The sequence below is a fragment of the Ctenocephalides felis genome, unplaced genomic scaffold (genome assembly GCF_003426905.1).
Source record: "Ctenocephalides felis isolate EL2017-DRISC unplaced genomic scaffold, ASM342690v1 CF-g0.4_SCAFFOLD_01604, whole genome shotgun sequence".
Lineage (NCBI taxonomy): Eukaryota > Metazoa > Arthropoda > Insecta > Siphonaptera > Pulicidae > Ctenocephalides > Ctenocephalides felis.
In genome coordinates, this window is record NW_020537758.1 from 16717481 (window position 1) to 16731493 (window position 14013).

The following is a 14013-nucleotide window of genomic DNA, read 5'->3' on the forward strand; positions in this document are numbered from 1 at the left end:
CTATTTTTATATTTTTGCCAATTATTCTATGAGTCTCATTTATCGATTTTTTCGAATAGTTCATTATTATTTAAATTTTATCGTTAGTGATGTATGTAAAAATACCTTAAAAAATATAAATATTAAAAAACTTTTTTGCAAACTTTTTTTTGCATTGTCAGTTTTATATTTAACATTATTATCTGGTCATAAATAATTTACTTCATATATTCAAAAATATTTCTCAGTTTTTCACTTACGATGCACGGTTGCATAAAATATTCGCATAAATTTGCGATTTTATATGCAGCCTCCTCCCAAAAGGCAGACTCGCATATGCTTCTAAATAAATTATTTCCTTTGTAATACGGAAAACTGCTCTCAAAATGCCGTAATTCATCTGCATTATACACATTTAACACTTTTATTTACGACACCTAAAACTTGGCTGTTTAAATGCATATTATGGAAATTAAATATCAGACAGAAATGATGTATAGTGTTTTCTTGGCTCATGGGAATAAAAAAATATGCTTTTGTAATTATGTTGTTTACTTCATAATATAAAAGACATTGAAATCAAGAATATTTTTAACTGGTAATTTTAAATATATGAAGATGGGATAATTATAAATTTTGGGCAAATTGTGAATTATGTTTTTTTTAACAAATGTTTTTAAACTAGTCAACCCAAACTCAAAAATTGAGTACTTAAAATAGTTTATTTGTTACTTAAGAAATAAACACCTATCGAAAACCTGTTTTGCCTGAAAAAGTTTCATTAATAGGCCACAAGAGAGAACTTAAAGATCTAACTAAAGCCATATATATCCGATTCTTGAAGTTTGTTTCTTTGGAACTACAAAAGTTTTACTTTATATCATTATAGCCCATGACTTACTTTTTGAACTTATATATTTGTCAGCATTATAGAGTACTTTAATAATATAAAATTAATAAAAAAATAAAAAGTTTGAATGATTAAATAATAAAAAAAATTACTAGTGTTATATTGAAATGTTGATTTTACATACACCTTTAAATTAATAAAGAAAACTAAGGCGTGAGCAAATATTGAAAAGCAAGTGATTGGTATAATTTAACTTTGGATCAGCTTTAATTTTGTTAATTTAATTAAAATAAATAAAATATAATTGCTTTTTATGATTAATTTAAATGTTAATATTACAATAATTCGCAGCAAAAATAAGTCTTTATGAAGAACTTTAAGATCTTTTACAAAAATATTTTTTTGTGAAAAGTTTCTTCAAATATGAAGGCTCTTCCAAAGATGTAATATATTCTAAACTTCTAGTACATTAATTTAACAAATTGTCAAGTGTATTTTCCTGAAACTTTCCAAAGTTTTTAATCGTTTTCCTCTAACCTTAGTAGATTCGAAAATTTGTGATATTTAAATTATATTCATTTAAGTAGATTTCTGTACCATTTCCAAGTACTCTTCACAATATTATAATTAAATATCCAATTTAGTTTAGGATTTTGTGAGTAGATTTCTGGGAAGACTTAGCTTAAGCTTTGTTCAATTAATTTCCAATTTTCCTCCTACTTTGATAGATTGAAAAATTTTTGCTTTTTAAATTATCTTCATTTAGATAGATTTCTGTATCATTCCCATGTTCTCTTCGCAATATTATAATTAAATATCCAATTTAGTTCAGGATTATGTGAGAAGATATCTTGGTCGACTCCATATTGATGATGAAGATTTAGGTTAAGCTTCTTCTGTTCAATTAACTCTCAAAAAGAAATCTCAGAAAAATGAATTTGCATAAAAAAGTAATAGAAGAAAGCGACCGTAGGATTCTGAGGTAAACTTTTTTTTTAGATTTTCAAAGCATTAGTGTTTGTAAAAATTATATACTCGAAATTAGCATTGTCAGTAACCTCTAATATATAAAATTATTTTTATTATTTTTGGTTTTTAATTTTTGCACTTATTTGATCTTCATCATCACAAAATTTTTGGTAGGAACTTTATTCTGTCTAATTCCAGCCAATCCAGTGATTGGACGTCCTATTACAATTCCGATACAATTGTCGATAAAGGTTTGACAATAAAGTTGTTTACAATGAATTTTCGACCAGCTTCTTCTATAAAATACTACATATTTTCTTATACGTTATTGCACTTCTTCCGATACATTTTACCTGCGGTTTTGCCGTTTTGCAATCCAAAGATTTGCGATTTATTGCGCACGTGTGGAGATAACGTTTAGTCCTTGAGACTTACGGAGATTGAACGCGGGAATATAAAATGCTATCAAAACATGTTTTGAATTTTGCGAAAATATTTTGTAAAATATTTTATAAACATGCAGGCAGCATCGTGTATAGCGCATTAAGAGATTAGATGAAAATTGTAAATGAGAACATATGGGGTAATTTATCATCATAATGTAATAATGTAAATCGTTAGTCATACATCCTTAATCTTTTTAGATTAAAGATTCTCTTACCTTTTGTGTAAATAATTTTATCTCCAATATGTGATGTGCAAAAAATATGAACTTCGAAAAGAAACTCTACAAAGTGATTTATTTAAGGATCGGGTATACGAGGGCAATTTCCTCTAAGTATAGAATGCTTATCAAGGGTCTACGTTCTACGATAGACACCTACGTTCTACGAGCACGTCCTTGTTAACGGCCGAATCAATGGGTTATTTCTAGAGAAAAGTTCCAATACCGTGGCTAAAATTATATTTATTAACATAATGCAATGAGAATATAATAAATTCATTAAATTATTTTAAATGATTTGAAATTTGAAGTAAGCTTTTAGTTAGACTTTAACAAGTGTTGTAGGATCTACATCATTCTGGAAGTTAATAGATATCGATATAGTTTTACGACAAGTTAAAAATATAAATCTAATAAAGTTAGTCTATATTTCTACCTTTAATCACCAAACTCTTCATAAAAAATTTACTTTATTTAGACTGATCACAAACTACTAGAGAGTAATTATTTTTTATTAAGAAGTTTGAAATCCGACTTGCTAATTTTGCTTTTTTTTAAATCATCTAGAATAGTTTGCTGCTTAACTTGGATATATTGTTTCTAGGGATAATGTGTTTTCGTGCTTTCAACATTTAATGTGTTTATGACCAGTGGTAAATTTTGAATGTTTTAAGCAAAGTGGTAGATCAATTTTGTTGCTACCATATGTAGAATTAATTATCTGATGTTCACATCAATAAAATTCTACTACAAGTTAAAAATACAAATCAAACAAAGTTTGCCTATATGTTTGTAAATTGAACTGATCATTTAATTAAATTGTTGCTTGAAATCTTCTAAGCCTAAAATCAGCCTTCCAAGCCTTCTGAGCATGAAATCTTTTAAGCTGTATTATACCTGGTTACTAGGAAACAATAATTCCATAAAAGAACTATATAAAAATTTCATCATCTATATAAATTGTAATAAAAAAAATATATAATTTACATATTGTAATCGATGTGGTCACTATTCTAAGTTAGCATATATACTATCAAGGAGGTATTTTTAGTGTAGAAGCATAAATTTTAGAACATTCTTAAATTGTGATTGAAAAAGACAATCAATTTTTATACTACAACCTTTATTATATTTTATTTTATCTACTTTCAAAGAGTACAAAAAAATTAAAACAAAAATTGTGTCTCAAAAAGTTGACTCGTGACCATGTCTACGAATACAAAACTGCCTAGTAATCCGATTGCAAAAAAAAATATTTTTAATCTAAAATGATTTTGCAATGGTATATACTAGGATTAAGTTTAAAAATAAATTTTTGACAAAAAGATTTGAAAAAAAAAAGATTTAATTTCTTACCACTTTTTTTGAATTTCTCTAATTTTTTAAAAATAGTAACATTAAAAATTTGGAAATAAGATTAGTATTTGTCGGAGAGAAGTCTATAAAGATTATTCTCCGAAAATTTCAAGTAAATCGGTCCAGTAGAACTTGAGAAATCGTGGGCATTGTACTGAAAAAGATAGTTTTGAGAAAAACGCTTTTAAATTTTTGGAGAAGGAAATAAAACAGAAGAGGATTATCATGGTCTAATAGCTGTAGCTTCGAAATTAATTTAAATTTTTCAGAATCTTCCCGTACATATACACACTCTTAAATAGTTCTCACAAAAAATATGAAAAAAAAAATTTTTACACTAGAATACCCTTTACATGGAAGATATTATATTTTGAAGACCAAAGATAAAATAATTTGAGAGTTTTATATAAAACAAAACTGGTTATTTTCATGAGAAACTTAGTGTGTATGTAAAATCAATTTTCTACCCTGGAAGTGATAATTGTATATCCTATTAGTTCTGTTTGTATCAACCAATATATCAATACAATAAATTATCTAATTGAACTTCTCTCTTTTCCCAGAAGGCAAATATAGATTCTGTATCGAATTCTTTGCTTAGGTCTATAGCAAACTAATAAATAGCCCCAAGTAACCCTCTCAAAGAAAAATCACGAAAAAGTGATTTATTTAGAAGACCGTCAGCCTGCCGGGCAATTTTCCTTAAGTGTAGATACAATGCCTATCTCGGGTCCAATGTTATTCACTTTATTCCTGATAGAACAATCGCCTATGTGTTTTCTAACCGGCACGTTTTCGGTCATCCCTTGCCTAAAATCTACCTATATTATTATTCGGGTTTACTATATTATGCGGCCGCTCTTTATATAATTGGTTTAGCGGGTGTGGGTATTCAGAATTAATTTCATAGATGTGTAAATTCTCATTATTGCCATCCTTTTAGACTTGCGACATTTTATGCGGTGCCGACACTCAGGTGCTTTCATGAATATGTACATTTATATAGCCTATTATTGAAGAACTAGCTGAATCTGTATACGAGTAATGGGATCTGGGAATTGCTGTTTTAGACATTACATTTGGATATATTAGGGTCGTGCTGAAATTAATGTGACGGGTATTACACTATAAAAATACTGCACGTGTAGCTGAAATTTACTCACCTGAGAGAAGTAAGAAATAGCTGGAATCACTAAAGTCCATGAAAAAATTGAAAACTTGTTCTCTATTTAAAGCATTTGCGTATACATATAAATAGAACATAAATTAAATTTGTTTATGAACTTTGGTGATACCTATGAAATATCAGCAATTGCTTACTTTTAATAGGTAAACATAATATATTTTTTTTATTAATCATTCAGTCTTTACAATTTCATATTGTATATCAATATATATAAATGAAGGTCTATTCGAAGAAAATTGAATGTTCCGTTATCATTGCATAATTTTAAATATATCTACATCCAGAATTTAAATTATCTCAATAGATTATGCGGAGTATGGGTACTTTTAGAAATGTTCCGCGAGTTTTCTCAAACTTGATCACATACTTTAAAAGTTCCAAAGAGAATTTCCACATTAATGGTTTGCTCGTTTCTGTTCTCTCGCAAGTAAATATTCAATTCGACTTGAAAATTCGAATTCAATTTGTTACAGCTGTAATTTCAATATAAAATTTGTGGTAGAAACCAACTGAAAGCATAGTGATAAAAAAATGAAACTATTGGTGCATGGCATCGTTCCTTAAGGCAAATTGCTAGAAAAATCAGCAATCAATAAATATTGATCAATAATTACTAACAATTGTTAACATTTTCAAATAGAATTAAATCGTTCACCGTATCTTCGAAACGGCTGGACCTGTCTCTACCAAAAACTAATCAGTACGTCTTATCATCAGTAGGAATCGAATCTTTTTAATCAGTCAAATCGGCTGATTCGTGCGCCCGAAATCGCGGACGAAAAATTGTATCTAAACATACACATACACACACGTATATCCATTTTTTCTAAGGTATGCCAAAATGTTCAGAAACCTTCAAAACGTGAAAATATGCAAAAATTTTCATTTTCGAGATTTTTTGCCATGACTGTAACTTTAATATTTGTAGGAATGATGACATTTCATTTGTAATAATCTTCAATGTTGTACTTTTTGCCTGATGGTATTATAATTGCCCAAAAATATTTTTCGTTCTGTCATAATGTATTTTGTATTGTATGAAAGCTTTTACATGACTTGCGACACTGGTAAAGCATTCGCCTCGATTTGCATTTTAATACAATGTCACACAGATTTCCGATGTCGGTTTTGAAAAGCGACATATATCTTTTGCGTTAACATAAGATTAATGCTATCTCTAAAGTATAATAAATATTTATTGAAGTAACACTCCGAAAGTTGTAGGTATTCTTTTTAATATTCTCACGTGCCAGATAAATAAAGCTTCTGTCTTTATAAATGGGTGCCCTGATTTCACGAATTTTTCCTCACCTTATATATATATATATAATATATATACATATATATATATATATATATATATAATCACTCAACATGGCACAACACATAATCTTTCTCAATATATCAGACGTTCACGTAATACTGCTGAAAGAAAAGACTCCTTCTTCGGCCCTTTATTGAAATAGAAGAGCCGAAGAATAAACGTTCGCTCACCGACTGCGACTTATTGAATTTGTGCGCAGAGTGCTCAGACGTGCTTTATCACTAACCTGATCTTGAATATACAGAAGCCACTTTGTAATTGAAGATGCCATCATCGTCTTTTTTCGACGGATATAAATTGCTGCCGGAGTGCCCGAGGAATGCCTTTGCCACATCTCAATTACGTAGGTAAAAAAACCTATTTGCCATCACGGAATCAGGATTTTATATTATTTATTGTACATTATTATTAATTTGTACGTTAATACGATTAGAATCAGAGCTCAGAGTAATGTTTTGATAATTAATTTACGTTAGCTCGTTCCCAAGTGTTCTTAAGATCCGTATGTTGAAGGTATTCCCGAGCGTAGTTTCCTAATGCAGCAAAGCTCTTGCATTAGAAGTGGGCGAAATGAGGGCGTTTCAGGGGATATTTGCAAATCAAACCACGTAAATGCAACTCACGAGTTACTAGCAAAACTCTAGAGCTTCTTCTGATCTGAGCGTACTGAAGGAATTCGCTGGCGTTTGCCTTTCCTTACAGTTGGCAAAGTGCCAAATCTCTTTGAAATGAGCCAAGTCTCCTACAAGCAGGTGAAATATGAATAAGTCTCGCAATAATTTCAACTAGAGAATTATTATCAGGTATTTATGCAACGGTATTGCGGATGGTAATAAATAATTAAACGCTGTGGGCTTCGTGATTAATTAGATTTTCAATTAATAACTATCTCTGCAGTATATTTCATTGAATTTGTGTGGGAGTAATATACTGCAAGTATTCTTCCGTGGATAGTATTATATAAATGTATTAAAATTGAATTTTTTGATCAATTAGAAAATGCTAATTTTTATCAGAATTATTATCAGAAATATATGTGTGTGTGTACGATTGTGTGTATGTGTTGGGATACAAGTTTTAGTTGATGATTTCGCGAACACGGATTAACCGTTTTGAATAATTCAAAAAACAATCGATTCCTACTGATGAGAAGACGTGCTGATTAGTTTTTGGCAAAGGCAGGTCTAGCCGTTTCGGAGATACGGGCAAAAACGGCCCGTATCCCAAAATCTCAGGTTTTGAGATAAATTATTCAAAAAACATTTTACTTGTATTGACGAACAACCTTTAAATTTTGGTAAAGGTAGGCCTAGCGTCTCTAGAGATTTTATAAAAAAAAGTAAAAAATAATTTTGGCGGTCAAAAATGAACATCAGTTATATGTACATCGTATTATCAGATATTCTATAAAGATTAACAAGTACAAATTTTGTGTACTTTTATATGGTTAAACGACTACGCGGCGCTCACGCGCTTTCATATTTCCACTCCCCATCAGCTATGCAGTGCCGATTGCTTAGAATAAACGTTCAACATTTTGAAAAAGAATCTAAATACAGAAAAATCAAAATATAAAAAAAATAAAATTTATCAAAAAAGCCAAAAATTTTAAAATTTTAAAATTTCTCAAAAATCTTTATTCAAAAGTTTTTATTAATAATTTAGTTTTCGGTACGAAAAGTTACAGAAATTTGCCTTAAGGCACGATGCCATGCACCACTAGTTTAGTTAAGAATGTAACAAGAAAACTTAATGTATCAAAAAAAAAAAAATGTTGACAAAATTTCTCGAAAAATACTATTTTTTATATGACTGACATGGTTTTATATTAAAACTTTTATTTCTCGTCAAGTCCAGCTTGTCTTATATGTCGGATTCATTTTTGGAATAAAATTTTCAGGTTTTGTTCTTGATAGGGGACAAACTTTCGAAACCTACTGCAAATGCATCGGACATCTGTGATTGACGTGATTCTATACCAAATTACATATGTTAGACATATATGTATGACATGGCTCATGTAGAACTTCTGAGCATCAGACATGTATTACTGACATGGCAATTAACATGTCAATTGTAACAATTTATATTTAAAGTGGCAAAGACATTTTTCTTATTTTTTAAATCAATTTTGCAGATACTGCAGTTATTAAGTGAAATTAAAGCTCATGATTTAGACCTCTCTCACCGAAAATGTACCTTATATTTTATTTCCTGTTTCCAATATGTATTGACTTACAATGTTTTAGACATTAATGCTTCGAAATTCTATGCAAGCGCTCTCTAAATTTCGGATCGTGCTTTCTATAAAGTAGAGATAAGTACCCGATCTCTCCTCTGGAATATTTAATATCTTCCTGTGGTACGACCGCATCTTTAGAGCGTACTATGTTCATCGTGCCATATTTTCATAAGAAAATGTTTTTACCTCATATAAACGAAAATATTGCTTATAAGGGAAATTTTAGTGGTAAATTCAAAACCTCTGAAAATAATATAGGGTTGATTAGGAATAGAGAAATATTTGAATCACATTCTTAAAATAAATAATAATCTTATGGAAATGAATTGTTATCATCAATTAACAGTTATAAACATGTTAATTTTTATCCTGGAAAATCAGAAAATATAATTTATGTAATAGAGAAGGTTGGGCATGGTTGTGCCACTGGCTTTAAAATCAGAAATAATTTTGTTAATTCACCAGTTAGCTGGGAGGAAAGAAAATTAAATGGTGATTTTAACATTTGCCTACGAGAAAATACTGAAATATAATCCTTAGATATGATAGATTAGTCATAAAATCATTTTATACAGAAAAGGTTGAGTGCCACAACCGTTCATACTCGAGGGATGGTTGTGACAGACATAAAAATAGGTTGAAAAACAATAGCTATAAACACCAAAATGATTTATAACGACTTTTTTTTTTATCAAAAACATGTAACACAAAACAAAGCTTATGAATATAATATAATAATAGGTATATAATAAAACATAATTTTTAAACAAGAAATATATGTGAATCCTCTTGTTTCTTGTATTGAATTTTGTTTTCCTTGTATTACATTTTTCTTCATCTGTTTAAATTCCACTCAAAAAGGACAAAAATTTTATGACACAATATATAAATGTCACAAAAAAATCTAATTGCTGATAATTAACTACTAATGTTCAACTCAGCAAAATAACAAATAAGGTGATCTGTATACAAGCAACAGTTATTAATAAGAGAAATCGAACAAAAAATTTGCTTTTGGCTCTTTAAAATTAATTTGGTCTAAATATCATGGTAATAATATGACGTCCTTGCCTAGACTCAATGCAATAATGGAAACTTGTACGAACAAACATACTTCATCTTATCTTTTATGAAAAATATGACTATAATATAGAAGTACTATAAAACGACGTTCTTAAACCTTCAGCATTGTGACTCGTAAAATACTAATTTTCTGTGAGAGTAATTTGGTATAATGACAAAAAAATTATGAACTGCAAAAACTTGTAATAGAAGTTTTTAGATTATGATCTTTATGACATAAACTATAAAGTGAACTCTAAGAACAGAAAATATTTTTTTATAGTCCTTCCATAAACTACTTAATTTATAACGCCTTTTATCTTTAAAAAATTAGATAACCAATTTTGTTCCAAGTCATTAAAGAACTAATGTCTCAAAATTATGGAGTCTAATAAATTTATTGTAACTTAAAAAAAATAGTTAAATGTTATATTCAAATATATTTTTATTACAATAACTATGTGTATTTTTATGGAAAATAATTATTATAAATTTTACATTGAAGATCAAAAAATATACATTGTGAACCATTTCATATGTCGTTAAAATTAGAGTAATGAATAAATATTCATAAAATTAATTCATCTGTTAAAAATTAGAGAATCCAATTTTGTTTAAAATCATTGAGAAACCGATGTTTCAAAATTATGAAGCATAGTAAATTTAAAAAAAAATTGAATATTATATTCAAGTAAATTTTTATAACAACTATGTGTTTTTTATGAAAAATATTTATTATTAATTTTACATTGAGGATCAAAGAATATACGTTGTAAACCATTTCATCTGTCGTTAAAATTGGAGTAATGAATAAATATAAAATAAATACATCTGTTAAAAATTAGAGAATCCAATTTTGTTTAAAGTAATTGAGAAACCGATGTTTCAAAATTATGAAGGATAATAAATTTAGTGCCATTTTTTTTAAAATATTTAAATGTTATATTTATATGCATTTTTATTACAACAACTATGTGTATTTTTATGGAAAATATTTAGTATAAATTTCACATGTTATGTTATTAGGAAGCTGATGTTTTCAAATTATAAAGCATAATAAACTTAATTTAATTTTTAAAAAGAGATATTTGAATGTTACATTTGAATATATTTTTAATACAACACCTATGTGTATTTTTATGAAAAATATTTATTATAAACTTACATTGAAGATCAAAGAATATACATCATGAACCATACACTCGTTAACAATACTATTTGGATTATGTAACCGCAGATCCAGTTCATATAGGAACAATTCTCGTAGCATGAGACAATTTTCTATATATAGCTAAGAAACAGCTAGGATCTGGTTTGGTCTGGTCTGGTTCAAATAATGTTTTAAAATATTCTGAAATGCTCTTGAGAAATTAGAGTGATGCCTATTACAACTAATTTTAGTACTTTTCCATGCATCTTCTGGTGGTATAATAGGCAGTTGTCATCCCCATTCGTCTGCCTGAATGAGACATTCTCCTAGACGTTCAGGTATTCTAACAGAGGACTACAATCAAAGCAAAGTCCGTACGTGATTGTAATTTGTGATCGCATTTCCATTGTCACCAAAGTACCATCGTTCACAATAATGCACGAGACTCTTCTGTAATAAATCAGTTTCAGGTCTAAAAATCATTAGATCGTTTTCCTATCCGACAGCAATCCCCAAATACTAAATGAATTATTAGTAGTTACTATATAAACTGTTAGCATACCTTAGCCATTCGCATGTGTATAATCATAAATATATTTTCCTGTAAACAGTGCAGATATATTAAAGTGTAGGCTTTAGCGTTTGCTCGGAGCAATGAATATAAATTTTCATGTTTAATATCGAGATATATAATATACTAACCAAAGCCGCGAAAATTGCTTATGTAGCGTTAGCATAGAGGAAACTGCAGAGCCCATTATATGGCATATTTATTACCAATTCCAAACTGGCGCACGTTGAATATAATTTTATGATGCCATACAATGAGTTCTGCTAGTATCTAGTATGTCTATAAATAGTAATTATTAATTTTGCACATTTGATTTAGTCGGATGGTAATTATAAAATTATATTTATTGCGCTTGTTGCTATAAATTGTTATGCCATAAATTTGTTTGTTCATATCGTAGTCATCATTTTATAAGTACTAATTTAATAATATGTATTATTTTCTATTGGTAATTTATGGAAATTCTAGTTATAAATGTTGCACAGATTTATTACCATTTTACAAGCAACCATTTACTTATATACCATTTTAAGTTATAGTACATTTATTATGCTTTATAATTCTTAGAAATCAGTTTCTTAATGACAAGAAACAAAATTGGATATCTAATTTTTTAAAGATAAAAAGCGTTATAAATTAAGTAGTTTATGAAAGTAATATAAAAAAATATTTTATGCTTTTAGAGTTCACTTTATAGTTTGTCATAAAGATCATAATCTAAAAACTTTCATTACAAGTTTTTGCAGTTCATAATTTTTTTGTCATTATACTAAATTACTCTCACAGAAAATTAGTGTTTTACGATTCACAATGCTGAAGGTTTAAGAACGTCGTTTTATAGCACTTTCATATTATAGTCATTTTTTATATATATTTAGTTTTTTTTATTATATTGGCTTTAGTTAGATACGCCACAACTTGTCAGCATTCTTTCCTAAATGTAATTATATATATAGATAGCAGAATAAAATTAAAATTAAAAAAAAAATATAGTTATATAAAATATTTTTTTTTATCTATTGTAGTTTTTGCCATCGCTTTAATAAATGATATTTAGATTATAATTATAAAAATATATCTGGGGTAAGGTTTTTCAAAAGTTTGTATTCATTTCCTCAAATATTTAATTTTTATACATCCTACCTTCAGTACCAATTAATTAGCAAGTGTAAATCAAAGAGAGTATGTATATGTTCAATCAATAATTTCCTGGCTTTCATAATAAATATAATATAGTTTTTTTCCGTTGCTAGGCTATTTTCTGAGGCAAGAAATATGATAATATAAAGTTCTTCTGTTGCTCGTAAATTTCGCATTTCTTAGACATTGGTAAATCGAGCTAAAAAACAATTTTCGGGAAATGTTTGCGGGCAACCCGCGGAGCAGCCGGGCGTGCAGAGCAAACGGAGAATAAAAGATAATAAACTCAGTGACCCATTTGTATAACTTCTCAAATAACGATGAACTCGTTCAAAGTCAAATTATATCTCAGATTATTCTTTAATATCAGACTTTAGATAGATTATTTTTTATTAAATGCCATAAGCTATTATATAGGGGAAAAATCTGCGGGTAAAAAGGTCCACCACTGTGGTAAAATATTATTTTATATTTTATATATGATATAATTAAGTCATAAGTCAGTTATTTCCTTGCTCAAAAATCTATCTCTGCATGTAGGGCATGGACGCATTGTCATAATATGCAGGTCAATGTCACCATATCAATAACCTTAGATATCAGACGCTCTGAATTTATGGCGTCCGTGAACGTGATCTGCTGTTTTATACTCGTCTCGTGCCAAATTCTACATAAAGGACAATGAAAAAACACATTAACGATTCTTTTCTTACGAAAATCCACATTAATCACATGTAGACGATTTGGGAATCTCATGGGGAAAATGAACTTTATCTGGTAAAAACATTTATCCTTGTTTCCTGGCTGTAAAGAAGATTAATTAGAAAATCTTATTTTTGTTAAAATTAAATCATTATATATATTAATGCTTCAAAATAAATATTGATAAGTTTACCCCAGCCTAGACATATACCATTGCTTTTTTAAATATTCATATTTTGATCATATCAATAGTGAAAGGTCGAACAAATTCTCTTTTCCATTTTCGCATACCATATTTTTTTATTAAAATATTTTGAATATTTGTGAATATTTCAGGTTATTTGTTACCAGTATTCGATGAAAACTTTGAATTATTCAAATTGTTCAAATTGCATGGGATTTTATGGAATGTTTACATGATTTTCATACATACGAGGTGTGTTCAAAAAGTACCCGGAATTTTTAAATTTCGCGGGTCTGGAGTGTCTGATTGTCAAAAATTTTTTTTTATTGTGTTGGTATACATGCCCCTAAAGTATGATGAAATTTTCAGCTATATTCACTGTTTACTTTGTCTGTGGTAGTCGCTAAGGTTCGACGTGTTTTTCTGAGCTCGGCGATTTTTACAATGGAAGAATTGAAAAGTCAAAGAATTTGTATTAAATTTTGCGTAAAAAATGAAATAAAGTGTTCCAAAGTGCAAAAATTCACCAGATATGGCTCCGTGTGACTTTTTCCTATTCCCAAAGTTGAAGAGACCCATGAAAGGACGGCGGTTTTCCTCGATTGAAGAAAATCGCTGAGAGTGCTCAAGGACA